This window comes from Coturnix japonica, chromosome 20 (assembly GCF_001577835.2).
Source record: "Coturnix japonica isolate 7356 chromosome 20, Coturnix japonica 2.1, whole genome shotgun sequence".
Taxonomy (NCBI): domain Eukaryota; kingdom Metazoa; phylum Chordata; class Aves; order Galliformes; family Phasianidae; genus Coturnix; species Coturnix japonica.
In genome coordinates, this window is record NC_029535.1 from 3,229,857 (window position 1) to 3,243,711 (window position 13,855).

General features: G+C 50.2%; 1 protein-coding gene across 2 annotated transcripts in view; it reads left to right on the forward strand.

Moving 5' to 3' along the window:
• PPP1R16B (protein phosphatase 1 regulatory subunit 16B) overlaps positions 1-13,855 on the forward strand; it is a 44,010-nt gene continuing 30,155 nt past the window's right edge. The window contains exon 1 of one of the 2 annotated variants that reach the window (XM_015881405.2): positions 1-891. The gene's annotated coding sequence lies outside the window, so the exon portion shown is untranslated. Of the gene's footprint in view, positions 892-12,325; positions 12,432-13,855 lie in introns of those variants that run through there. The other variant, XM_015881406.2, reaches the window with a different exon arrangement.

The window sequence follows — 13,855 nt, forward strand, 5'->3', positions numbered from 1 at the left end:
ACCACTCAATCCTCATTGTCCAATTCAAAGGAGTGAGCCACATCCCAATCCGGGGCTATTTGTTGCGTTAGGACTTTGTAACAGACCCCACAGCACGCTGATCTGAGCCACCTCCTGCTGCTGTCACCTGCAGCCGAGCAGAGGCTGCTTCCCAGGAGGAAATGGGGCCGATGGTGATTAATCCTCCAAACCTACCGAAACCCGATTAGCCCCGCAGAAAGCACCGGGGCCGGATCTGACGGCATTGAGAAGCATCGGCCCTGCAGGGTGAATTGGGCAGCACGGCGCTTGTTGGCTGAGCTCCCAGGGCACCAGCAAAGGCTCTGGGCCGCCTCACTTCGCTTGCCTGGGAAAGGAGCAGTGTTTGTGTTCAGCATCGGTCAGTTTCAGTGCTCACACGGGATGTGAACGCTGCATTGGAGTTTCTCCTTTAAAATACCGCTGTCTCCTGCATCGCTTCGCGCTGTGACAAACAGGAACCGCTGCCACGCTCGGCTACTTCTGCTGACCAAAAAGGGGCGAAGCTGCCTCTAACCCGGATATCCTCCGCGGCCCTTCAAACTTCAGCAGCCGGGGTTTGCCTTTATTTCCAGCCGCTCTCGGCAGCCTCAGGAAGACGGAAAAAACCAGAAGACCCTTAAAAAACCCCCAAAGCAACTACAATGTATCACCCACCGGCCGCACGCTTATCCCCGGAATGCTGCGGGGCGGAGCGGGACAGCCCCGCACCTGCCGGGAAGGTCCGTCCCAGGGGCGGGCAGCGCCGCTCGCCCCGCTTCCCCCGGCTCCCCCCATCCCCGCCCCCGGTGCGGCCCCACCTCGGGGCGGAGCCGGAGCAGCGGAGCAGCGGAGAGCTCGGAGCGCGGCGTTGGGCCTCGGGAGCCGCCGCGGGTGAGTGCGGAGCGGAGCGGGGCTGGGGGAGGAATAGGGGGCAGGGCGATGTGCCGGGTGTCCCTCGGACCCTCGGCGGAGCGGGGCTGCCCCCCGGAGCGTGTTCGGGGCGGTGCGGGAGGGGCAGGGCCGAGGGGTCCTCCCGGCTGCGGGGCTCTGCGAGCGGTGGCCGCAATCACGGCGCGGAGTTGGGGGCAGCCGAGCGGGCGCTGGAATAACGCGGCGCTGCTCCGGGTAAATCCCTCGGTGAATTTGTCCGACCTTATCTCGGACACGGCTGCTGCTGAAGGCGTAATTACCTCTTTAAGGCAGTTTGCTCCAAGCAGAGACCCGCTTCGGTGTTTAATGCGCCTTTATAGCGGGGGTCATCGTGCGGAACCCGAGGGGCTGAGGAGGTTTGGCTTGGTTTGCTGTTGGGTTTTGCTCGTTGCTTTGGAGATTCTCTCCCCTTTGGCATAATTGAGGTGTGGATGCAATGTTCTTGAGGCAGTGTAAATATAAACAGCCGTAATTGCTGGAATGGCACCGGGGTGCCGGCTGAGGCTGGCGGTGTGAGTCCTGGGGGAGCATCAGTCCCTCCACACCGGGTGTGATGAGCTGGGGATGCTTGGGGTGACTCTGACAAGAGCACGAGTTCTCGCTCAGATCTCTGCCTAGTGCCTGTGGAAAGGTCTCTTCTTGCACCAGGGTGACTCTGCTGGAGTAGGAGGATGTTTCTAAGTACAGCATTGAAGTAGCCTTTCCCGGATTGCTGAGAGGAGCACAGAGCTGGGAAACAACAGTCTGCATTGGGGCCCTTCTCTGCTCCCTGAGAAACACCCTGGGAGCAGCACGGTGAGCAGCAGCTCGGTGCACTGCCCTCATGCTCACCTTGACCCGAGCTGCCCTGTTGCTCCTCGCAGGCAGAGCAGGATGGGGCCCTCACTCCAGACTGAGCTGTCTGGAGGGGCTGATGCCACGTTCATTGTGCTAAACCTGAATGTGAAGAGCTTCTCTGCATTTGTGCTGCCCTTGCTTAATCTGTGCGCTAAGAGTTGGAACCAAAACGGTGCGTGATGCTGTAAATTCTCTACCTGGGTTATTTTTATGGGTTTTACTTTGTGTTCTGAGATCTCTCGTGGGGTTATAAAACTTATTTTCCTTCTGCCTGGAGGACACACACGAGTGTTTTATAACCGAACCGAGGTTTGAAGTGTTGAACTTTAGATATCGGCACTGGATGCGATGAAACCCTGAGATACTGCTGCTGCTTTCTGACATCAGGGCCGCGTGCCTGGGCTGCCCACTAACAACAATGTCTTCTTGTTGGGTCTTTCGAGCTGGAAAACAGCCCTGTGTGAGTGTGCTGGTACCAATGGTACCAATGGTACCGGCTCCCCGTGCTCCCACATCGCTTCTGCAGCCACTTTGTTAGGACCTCATTTTCCCTTGGTTTAATAATTTATAAATGCCTGTTGCCTCCAGGCACGTTTCATCCAGTGAGAAGAAAAACATCGAGCAAGTTTACTGGAATACTGGTGACAGAGTCTGAGGCTGACAAATAATGGAGCCTTTGTGGATGGAGGAGTGTCATGTTTTTATCTTATGTAAATGAATGAAAGAGCAGAATTGGGCTGAAGGGTCTCTGAGGTGTCCTTCCCTTCTTATCCCCATCCTGAAGAATGTTTCTGCATCTCTAGATGTGAAGGGGCGTTTAGCTGTGACCTTCCTTAACCTGATATTGGGTGTGAATCTCCTTTGCTTTTATCTGTGCGTGGCTCAAGTTGGGAAGCTCTCATGTTTTTAGTGGTTATGAATGAAGATAGGAGGTGGAGGGCCTGCCTCTGCACAGGGTTCATTTCCTTGGCTGGAGAGAGGTCAGCCTTTCTGCGGGCACTGAATTGCCCTCTCCCATTCATTCAGCAGATCCTGCACCATCAGTGCTGTGCTTGGGGTGGCCCATTGCAGGAGGGGAATGCTGGATGTCTCCTTTGAAACTGCTCAGAAGTGGTGCGGTGGGTAATCATAGCCCAGCTCATTGCACTAAGGAGCTGATCCTCCTCATCCAGGTGATGTGCTGCAGTTCCTTGTGCTGAGCACAGCAGGGTTCGGGTGCACTGCTTTACCCTGAGAGCTGCAGGTGTGAGCGGGGATGTGCGAGCAGGGTCAGCAGCTTGCTGTGCACTGCTGCTTGAGTTACAGCACCTCTGTGGGCAGCCCTGCCAGCTGGCTCTTCCTTCAGGGATGTTTAAAGAGGCTTATCGCAATCTTACTAGAAATCTGTCTTCTTCTGTTAATCTACAGTCTCCTCAGCTCCTCTCCACGTGCTCCTATCTCATTCATCTCGACAGCGCCCTTCTGCCAGCTGCTGCACATCGGTGCTGGTTCACTGCCGTGCTCCTGATTGGGGTTTGCTGCTGTGCACGCTGCTGCTTCTTGCTCTACAATGTAGTTTGCTTTGTGTGTGTGTATATGTGTGTGTGTATGTATACATGTAGAGAGGGAGTTCTGTATCTACTCAGATATCTGTCTCTATAGCTATCAGTGTAGGTATGATCTATGCATCCATGCAAACATATAACTAATATGGCATATACAAAAATACATGAAGCCTAATAATAAATACAAACATCGTATCTACAATTATTCATATGTATTATTTTCAGGGAGATGCTGGTGCTTTTGTGGCTGGGGTGAAGGTGAGCAGCCTGATGTCTGTTCCTGTGCTGGGTCTTGCTTGGCTGCTCGGTGCCAGGTGTAGTGTGAGCCTGAGCTCAGCAGGAGCCCTTGGCAGCCCTCCTTGCTGGGGCACATCCTGCTTCTTGTGGTGATGCATTTCTTCCTTCTGGACCTTCTTGCAGATCTCACAGCAATGTGTAAATACAGTGGTCAGCAGAGCCACGTAGACTCCTAGAAGAACGAATAGCTCCAGGAACGTTGAGCCTCGATACCCATACAAAGCAAACACGTATATCAGTTGATGTGATTAGTTGAGCTGCGGGGCTGCTTGCCCTCGAGGCCTGGGTAACAAGTTCATGGCCTTTGACAAAGGTTCTGTGGCCATCCCTGCACACAGAGACTGCCCTGAATCCTACAGCCAGGAGTGGTGCCCCTGCCTTTCCTTGCCCTTCCTCCCACACAAAGTGTTGGTGCTGCTTTGGAATATTGCTAGCTGGAGGGGAAGAGATAATGTGTTTTTTTTTCCAGAGCAATCAGCTGATGGAATCCCATGGGAAGGGATTGCAAAGCAGGAGGCAGGTGGGTGGGCATTCCAGCTCTGTGCCTTTCTGTAATTCAGTGGGAGAGGGCTGAAACACGAAGTGTGCTTGTTGAGTACTCTTTTCTGTTTGCATTTGAAAGAGCTTGATAGGCTGTGATTAATGAGGCTAAACAGAACTTTGATAAGTGGTAAACTCCAATGAACCTGAAACAGAAATGGCTTTATAAGGTGGCTTTGCTTCCATGCAAAGCACAGATTGTGGGTTTCTTACAGCGCTGTTTGGTTTGGGGCTGGCAGTGTGGAGCATGGACTGTTCTTCTGTTGTACATTGAGAGGAGAAGCTGAAGGATGTTGGTATGGCTGCTATAGGGGTGGATGCTGTGCATCAGCTCCTGTCTCTGTGCAGACCCTCTTGCTTTCTTTCCTGCTCTAGGTTAATGCTCCCAAATTTGGGTCATCAGATCTGCATCCTGGAGCCCTGCATGTCCCCATATCCAGGCTCTAATTAAGGATGCTCTAAAAGTGGTGGGCTGGCTACCATGGCCTTGCAGATCAGAACCATTGGCCTAATCTATTTTTAAAGTGAATTAAACTAGAAAAAGGCAGTGTCACTCTAGAGTGAGGAGTCACCTGGGGAGGTAACCCAGAATAGCTGTTCTGCTTTGACTTTGCACCCTATCTCATTCCAGAAAGACTTTTCTTTCCGTATAGATACGAAAGCTTTGTGATGTCAGAACACAGGACGTGCTTTAAGCAGCCTATGGAAAGTATCTTACTGTTCTTGAGGTGTTCCCTGCATTGCCTACTGGCCAATCACTCTAACATAGGCATCCCTTTCCCTAATAAATCTGCCTTCTTTCATGCTGCCCCCTGCAGAGATCAGCTCTCCTTCTCTGCTGCGCAGCACACACAGCATCAGGTGCCAATATCCAGCCGATAACCTGAGCTGCACGCTGGGGCTGGGTGTAAATTATTAGCAATGCTGTGCTCAGCTCGTGTTGGCCGGGAGGAGCGGGGATCTTTGCACGGTGTTTTGAGTTGCATTGAGACGCTCTGCTGTTACGCTGCTCCTTCGGATTTGTCAAGCTCAAGTTAAATGTATATAATTTTAACATCTCATGATGCTTTGGGGGCTGACTCATGTTTTTTTGGCCTGGATGAATCATAGCTCTTGAACTCCATTGCTAAATTCATTATGCAACAATTATAGGGTTGGAAATGCCACCCTAAGTGCACACAAACAAGCTGGCAGCAATTTTCCCCTCCTTTTCTCTCACCCCGTGTTGCCAAGAGATCTCCCTCGTGAGTTTGCTTGTTAGTTCTTAGTGCTGTGCTGCAGGTGAGGGGCTGCTCAGCACCCAGCATCACAACGCTTTGCCCTTGAGCTGCAAAGTCCATTGTTTCTGAAGGGAAGAGAGAGGTCAGCCAGGAGGGGAGGCTGGAGGTGCACAGCTCTGCTCATCCATGCTGGTTACCTTCCCTTTGTTGCAGATGTTATGTGCGACACTGTGGCATAGTGATGGTACCTCTGATGGTCTGTATGGGAAACCCCAAGCACGAGGCATCGCTTTGCAGCAGTTCCATGTTGCAATATGGGATGCTGGCAGCATTGCACAGCTGTGAGCTCTGTGTACCTGCTGTCTGAGTAGCTCGGAGGTCAAATATCTGTCAGAAGAGGAGCATGAAGGATGCTATGTGCCCCATATTGCATGAGAGGCCACCATCATTTTCTCTACTGAGATTTGTATAGGGCTTGGCAGTTCTGGTACAGTGATGGCAGTCAACTCAATGTAAAGTATCCTAAGTCATCTTTGAAGAGTAATAGATGATAAACATTGGATGAAACTTTGTGTCAGCACAACAAGTCAAGCCAATGTGCCATCTCTGACTGTGGCCAAGAGTAGATACAGAAAACATGAAAAGTAGGGCATGTATGGTGACGTATGGTTTGATAACTGCGCCTAAAAATAAGGTACTTTAGAAACATAAAATCTGCCTTGCAAGCAAGGCGGGTGTTTGATTGAAGACTGAAGCTGGTGGTGCTGGCGCTGCAGAAGGCTGCGTATTGTTTAAATCTGATGGTTTGCATCTGAGATGAGACAAAATGAGCTGAGGCTGAGCCGAGGTGGGAGGTGGTGGTGTGGCTGTTGGTGTAGATGCTTTCCCTTGGCCAAGGTCAGCAGCTTCTCATGCAGAGCTGATGCTGGTCTGCATGCCATGGAGCCCATATCCCCTGGAAGTGTTATGGGGCAGCTTTCTGAAAGATGCACTGAAATACACTCATAGGCTTCAAGAGGACGGTTGCCCTGCAGTGGTCATATCAGCAGGCACTGATCCTCACTGCCATTATTGTGCATGGGCTGATACCTATAGCTGTAGGTATACCCTGTGCCACGGGTATGGGTTTGGCAGCCTCAGGGCCTCCTCCTTGTCCCAACCTGGGGTAGAGGTGGACAAGGGTCTGTAACTTTTGGCATGGAGGAACAGTGGGCACGTGGCTTAGTAACAGAACAAATAGGTCACTGTGGAGTTCAGTAGGGCATAAGGGCAGTGCCGTAGGCCACCAACTCAGTTGCATGAGCTTCGTGGAGCAACATTTTGTGCACTGTAGTGTGGATAGATTGTTTTTTCTCCAAGTTTCCTTCCCAGCAGAACCTGCAGGCTCCAGGTGGGTGGGAAGCTCCCTTGCCCCCAGCAAACAGGAGATGTATGGGCTCCTCTGTTGTGTGGTTGAGATCTCTGGAGGGTCATTGGAATGGTTATAGATGAGCTCAATAATGTCAGTCAGCATCAGAGCTGAAGGCATTTGGTTAACAATAATTAAATGCTACTGCTATTTAAAGGGAATGAATCAGATTGTGGAAGAGCATCTTCTCCTACATCTCCCGCAGAATCAATAGTCCTCCTGGCAGGTGTGTAACAGGCACCTTCAGCTCCCATCAGACACATCCATGCTAAATCTGTTCCCTTATCTGAGCTGGTGTTGTGTCCCCAGCAGAGCAGTTCCCTCTGTTGGTTTGTTTGGTTGATTCGTTTTTTTTCCATATTCCAAAATGTGTGCAAGTGGCTTTAAACAATAAAAGGACTTTGGTCAAAAAGCATAGCATGCAGGCAAGCAGCGCTCCGTATCTTACAGGAAGGGTGTGGGCTTCTGCAGTGCTGCTTTTGAGATCCTGATGGAAATTAGCCTTATTTTTTATATCCACGTCTTACCCTGAAGCCTGATTTGTGGGCACTTGCTGCTTTCAGGCTCCAAATCTTCTGAGTTCGTAGCATGTGATGTCAGCAAGGAGGATCTGGGTGTGCAGCTCCGTGTGCATCCTTGCAGGGCTGGTACGAAGCGGAAGCTTTACCAGGAAAACAAACAGGAGGTGGTGATACCGCTGTCACAGATGGGCTGGGCTGCTCCCCACGCTGCAACCCGCACGCATACGGTGAGCTGTGGAAAAATAAATGGAGAGCAGAATGGGAGACTTATGCCCTCAATTAATTTCTGTTCCATGTAATCAGCGCCGCTGCATGCTTTGCCTTCCCTGCCAGCTGCCTGGCTCAGGGCTGGGTCTGCATCGTGCGAGGGCAGCTGGGATTGGGTTCGTGTTTGCACAGAAGTCCCGCTCTGATCTTCCTTTCTCTGCCTGGGGGCAGGGATCCCGCTGCTCCTCTGATGCTGGAGATAAATTTTGTTAGCAGATAACTCTTCTTTGGGAGAGCAAAGGGGAGCAGCGTGTGTAATGAATTCCTGGAGGAACACAATTTCCTTGTCTCTGAGCATCGTCTCCTCTGGGGCTGTGAAGTGCTGCCCTGTCTCAGCTGTGGGCAGAGGGACTTTGCTCGTGGCTCAAAGCATGCAGCCCTCATCGGAGAAGACGAATCGATGCAATTAGTGCGCGGTCCCTGAAGATTTGCAGGCTATTGAACAGTTTTCTCTATTACACAAGGCTCGTTCGGTGTGTGCTTTGAAACCAAACCCTTGGACTTAGTTCTGATTTGATCTGGATTCAAACTCCTGGCTTGGTTCTCCATGTTCCAGCTGGTTGACGTGTCCCTGTCCCTGCTCCAGGCTGGTGGCTGGAGCCCAGAGTGACCTGAGAGCAAAAGGCACGACTGGGATTTCATACTGCAGGGCCAGTAGGGGCTGCTTCAGCTGCAGCCTTGAGAGCACTGCATGGACCAGGGGCAGAAGCTCTGCAGAGCAGCTCTGGCTTCCTGTAGGAGCTTAGTGGACACTGTGTGTACATCTGGGGATCATGGCTGTCTTGTTTCCCTTGCTGCTGGGAAGCAGTGTGTCCCCATGCAGCCTCAGGCAGGGGAGGGCTGCTTGGCACAGGGGGCCTTTCTGAAGGAAGAGAAGAAAATAAGCCCGTGTTGAAATAGTGCTGGGAAAAAGAATGTATATTGTGCTGGGTTGGGTGTTCACAGGAAATATATGGTGAAAATATTGAGGGGGCTTTCCTCAAACAAGAGCCAACGTTATTAAGGGTGGGACAGTTAGGAGGAGAAGAGAACGAGGCGCTTACATTTTTCTGTTACCAGCATCAGCTCCAAAGGAGATCTTTGGACTCGCTGTTCCACTCTTTTCCTCCTTACTCGTATTTCATTCCCTCTGCTCGGAAGGAGCGTGCTGAGGAGAGAGAGATTATCTGGAACCAGAGATAAAGTGCCCAAAGCGAAATGTTTTTAATTCCCAGGGAAATAATTGAGCTTTATGTTTCGAGTTTCCTGTTCGGTGAGGAATTATAACTTACGTTGATTCACCTCCATTGCTAAATTCACCTCTGCATCGAGCAGCAGTGGAACTTCCCTTGTTGCAAACAGGTAGAATGGTGTCTGTGCTTCAAGAAGGTAATTGGGGCACAGATTAAGTTACTCATTTTGCATACAGGGAACCTGTGGGAAAGCCAAGAATCTCTCCTGAAACTCCCAATTTCTGATGGGATCTGTTGCCCAGAGGCTGTGTGTGACCCCTCTTCCTCACAGGGGTTTTGGAGCAGCCTGGAGGAGCTGTGTCCCCTGAGGGCTCTTGGCTGAAATCTTCTTATGTTTTTCAAATAACATTTCTCACCACTTTGAATTTCCTTTCATTTGCTCAAGTTGGATGTTTGCTGCATAAAATGCTGTAGATGCTGAGTGAAGAAAGGAGCAGTTTGCTTCTGAGATAGCAGTGAAATGAAGTCACGTGGCAGTGATTTTTCATAATTCTCAGTGCTCTGTGTGGTTACCTTGCAGATGCTGTGGGGCTCACAGCAGGGTGCGGGAGGAGCTGCGTAGTGCCTGCAAGAATTAGCTATCGGAAGCCATAGCCAGATTGAGTCAATCACAGCCCTATCCTGCCTTGCCTTGAGCACCTCCAGGGATGGGGCATCCGTAACTTCTCTCCCTGTGCCTTGTCACCTGAGTCACCATGTGGAGATCCTGCCTGGCGAAGTGTGGTATCGGAGAATTGCACATTTCAGTTGCAAATAGCAAAGCCTTGTGAGGCTGGGAAGCTGCATTGCAGCCTTTCACCGCAGGCTTTCTGGCATCCTTCTCCCCTGTGGTTTGTAGGAAATATGACTTTCTTGTGGCACTGCAGGGGGAAGCAAGCGTTTGGGGCTGGGATTCCTTGGAGGTGCTGTGCATCTCTGTGCTAACTGTGGGTGATTTGAACTCCCAGCTTGGCCTCTGATGGCAGATCTTCTGTCCTCTGTCACTGGGCAGACCCAGCAGCTGAGTCCCCTGTTACAGGTGTGTGAGATTGCAGTGGTTTGGGCAGTATTTCTTGGCACAGTATCATTATCAGTGATGCTCTGATGAACCGTTTGCCCAAAACATGGGACGTGAGACATGCAGTGCTCTAATAAAGCAAGAAACCTCACTTCAGGGCTCTGCTCATTCTAACAAGTCCCTTGTATCTTATGCTTGTCGTGATGTATCTTATGCTTATTTAAAAAAACAACAAACAAAAACTTTTGATCCTTGGTCCTTCAGTTCATCACCCTGCATTCTTGGTGGCTTTCTGGCATCTCTCTGGTTGTCTCTGCTTGCTGTTTGCAAGTGATGAAGAACTGCTCTGCTTTCTCCTCTGCTGCAGGCTGCTTATGTGCTCAGGTCCCTGCTATAGGCTTTTGTGCTTGGCTTCCAATTCCAGCTGAGAGAAGATTAACTTGAGGTGGAGAGGAGAGGGCTATTTCTGTCGCTTTTCACGCCTCTGACTTGTCTTTATGCTGTGAATGCAGATGTTTCACCCAGAACTGGGCCCAGTCCTGCAGGTGTCTTCCCTCAAATAATCCAGTGAATAAGAGCAATCTTTTCCATGGCAGCAGAGGCTGCTCTTGTATATTTTGCTCTTGCTTGAAAGGTGCTCAGCTTAAAGGAATTCTTTGGCTATGAAACAACTGCCTTGTGTCCCGTTCCAAGATTGCTCTGCTAGAGTTTGTGTATTTATATTTATCTTAAAAAAATAATAATGAAGTGGAATAAAAATGAAGTCGCTTGATGACACTTACATGAAGGGCTCTTGCAAGTGTGTGCACTCTGCTGGTGTCATGCTGTGCTTTAAGCAGCTCCTTGAGGAGATGTGGCAGGGGATTTGCAGGTCTTAGCTCTGCCTTGTCTGTCACCAACAGTGGGGCTGCTTTCAGGGACCCAGCCTCATCTTCAGTAGAGCTGCAGCCATGTCTGCATATGAGTGCTTGGTAGGATGGACTGGGGGGCAGCCCTGGAGCAGGAGAACAAGTGTGCTCTGTTTATCTCTTTGCAGGGTGTAAATACCAGTCACTGTATCAGATGTGGGAAAATGTTTGTACACAGAGGCTGAAGGCAAGTTGAGGGTGCTGTGCGCAGGGTTGGCAGCTGAAATCAGAGTCATAGAATCATAGAATGGTTGGGTTAGAAGGGATCTTAAATCATCCAGTCCTGCTGTTGCTGGTTTGCCCCATCAGTTCAGGCTGATGTTGGGCACCCACAGGTCTGGGCAGCAGTGCCAGGGCCTCAGCACCCTCTGAGTGAAGAATTTCTTCCTAACATCTAACCTAAATCTCACCACTTCTGGTTTAAAGCCATTCCCCTTGTCCTGTCACTGTGTCCATGTAAATCACCAGTCCCCTTCCTCCTTCCAAGCGCTCTTCAAGGGAGAATCAGGGTCTTTTGTAGTGCAAGTGATGCCAATGCCTAAAATGATCCTCCTGAACTTAGTGGGATGCAAATGAGCCACACTGCACAGGAAGTGCAAACTTTATTTTGTGTGGGTTGTGTTTGCCCATGTTTGCATGCCCACTGCAGGCACCACTGTCTGACACTGCTGCAGCAGGTCCTTCCTGCAGCTGCAATACAATACTGTGTGTCTCACCCTCCTTCTGGCCCTGGCACGGCTGCCTTCGCTGCCCCACGTCTCACAGGATGTGCTGTGCTCTGAGCTGCTGAGCTCATGGAAACAGCATGCAACAAAGTGGTGTCTTTTTGGGTTCTTATTTTTCTTTCTTTTCCTTTTCGTTAAATAAAACAGAAACCAAAATGCACTGCCTTGAAAACCGCAGCCACCCACACAGCCAGCTTCTGTGTCGCTTTGCAGGTAAACAAATGCTTGGGCCCATAACTTTGCTGTAATGAGGCTGTCCTGTGTGTGTGATGAGATGTCAGCTTACCACTTTTTTGGCACAGCAAGGGAAGCAGGTCGCTGGAAACCAGCGATGGAGCTGAGGTGTTTGTGAGGCTTTGGGGGATCTTTCAGATTTAAAGAGGGGAGATTTTGGTTGGATATAAGGGAAAGGTTTTCTGTGGTGAAGGAGGCACTAGCATGGGTTGGTCAGCAGGTGGTGGATACCCCATCCCTGTAGACACCCAAGGCCAGAATGGACCAGGCTCTGAGCGGCCTATCTAGCTGCGGATGTCCTTGTTCATTGCAGAGGAGCTGGAGCAGATGAGCTTTAAATTTCCCTTCCAACTCTAAGGCTTCTATGATTCTGTCCATGGAGGGTGCTCGAGGCCCTGTGCCTAAGTCTGGGAGCCAAGCTGCGTATCCCTTAGGAAGTCCTTCCTGGGAACCTCTTTGCTCCTTAAAGGTTGGCTGGAGGACCAGCTGGTTCTTGGTGCTGGAAGGAGCAGCAGATACCTCCTGGAAGAGCTGCAGAATTAGACCATCGTTTCTACTTCAGGTGTCTTTGGGGTGTATTTATTCATCTTTCAGCAATCAATGGTGGAAGTGGGCTGGGAAAAGCGCTGGGTGGGAGTGCCGATGCGTTATGCTGAGAGGCATTTCCTGCCCTTATCTCTGCCACTCGAGGTATTGTCAGCAGGCTTCAGATCTGCAGCCCGTGTTACTGCGGTGGAGATTGCCAGAAAAGATACCTGCAGGAATGACCACGTGAGCCAGATCTGGGTTCAGGGGAGGTGGGAAGAGCTTCCCAGCAACAAAATGCTGTGCTTGAGAAGGGTGTTGGTCTCCAAATGAAGGGTTTTTGGGAAGAGGGCTGTATTGATGCCCTCTCTGTGGAGCTGCTGCTGGAGGGCATCTTGGGCAAGCCCTTGGATTGCTTGGTGGGATCTTTTTAATGAAAAACTTCACAAGGTTTTGGGTTTGTACCTGTGTAGAACTGAAACGTTATTATTACTGCTACTATTATTATTAATTTAGTTTGGCAATCTTGAGTTTTCACGGGACACAAACAGTTTTATTTTCATTCACGTCTATCCCAAAACTCTCAAAATAAGGTTTGTGGGGACTACTGAAGCTGCCCTTCTGTTGGCCCTTTGCTGGATGAAGCGACCTGCCTGTGTGCTCTGAGCTTGTTTGTTTTCAGTTTTCAAACCAATTATCTGGTGCAGGAAGTGGCAATGCCTCGCTGTCAGAGCCGAGGTATTTATAGGTGAGGTCAGACCCCTGTGGAAAGTCTGTGGCAATATTAGAAAGGACTGGGTGTCTCTGCCTTGTGCAATTCACTGGGATGCAGTGGATGTACTGCATGGTTTGGACATCTCACAGCAGCTCCTCAGAGCTCTCATATTGTGGCTATTTGTAGCTTGCTTCTATTTGGCGTGGTACACGTTCAGTGGGTCTATTTGGAATGGACTTGTTCAGTTCACTTGTGGCACTGGCTTTATTTCATGTGCATCTTTCCCTGTTGGGCTGACCCATAAATCTGGGGCATGTTTCCTTCTGCTGTGCAGCAGATGATGGTGGCTGCCCGTGGGCCTCCCAGCTCACTGCTCTGGGGGTGCTGCTGCTCGGTGTTGTGGTTGCACCACGAGTCCAGGTCTGCACTAGAATTGTGCTCATTGCTGTGAGCATGGAGGCTGTATAGCAGAGCTAGAATGGGCTACATTTGTGAAGAAAATATCTGGTAAAAAATGAACACAAAACTCCATGTTTTTAAGTAGCTGAGGTGGCTAAAGTGTCGGTAATACCTCACTGGGAGTCACATCCTGTTTGCCTACCAGTGGCTAAGACTGGAGTAAGAGGGGGCCAGTGGGGTACAAGCGATGTTTGTGGCAGATAGGGGATGTGTCTCTCCAGAGTTGTCTAAGATGTCTGTGAAACAATATGGAAGAACTTCTGTTAGTTCACTTAAGCTTTGTTCTGCTCATAAAGGAGGGCTACCTTGAGCTTCAGCCGTGGATGTACTGTATGTTAGACCTGTTACTTAGTCAAGAGGTTTTTGCTTGGGTATTTGAAGTGGGTGAGAGGTGGAATCACAAAGACCGATGAGAAGAAACAAGTGATGAAAATGCAATTAAATGCATTTTAATTTAATTAAAAGATGGTAGGTGGTGCCTGTTGAGTTTTCTAGT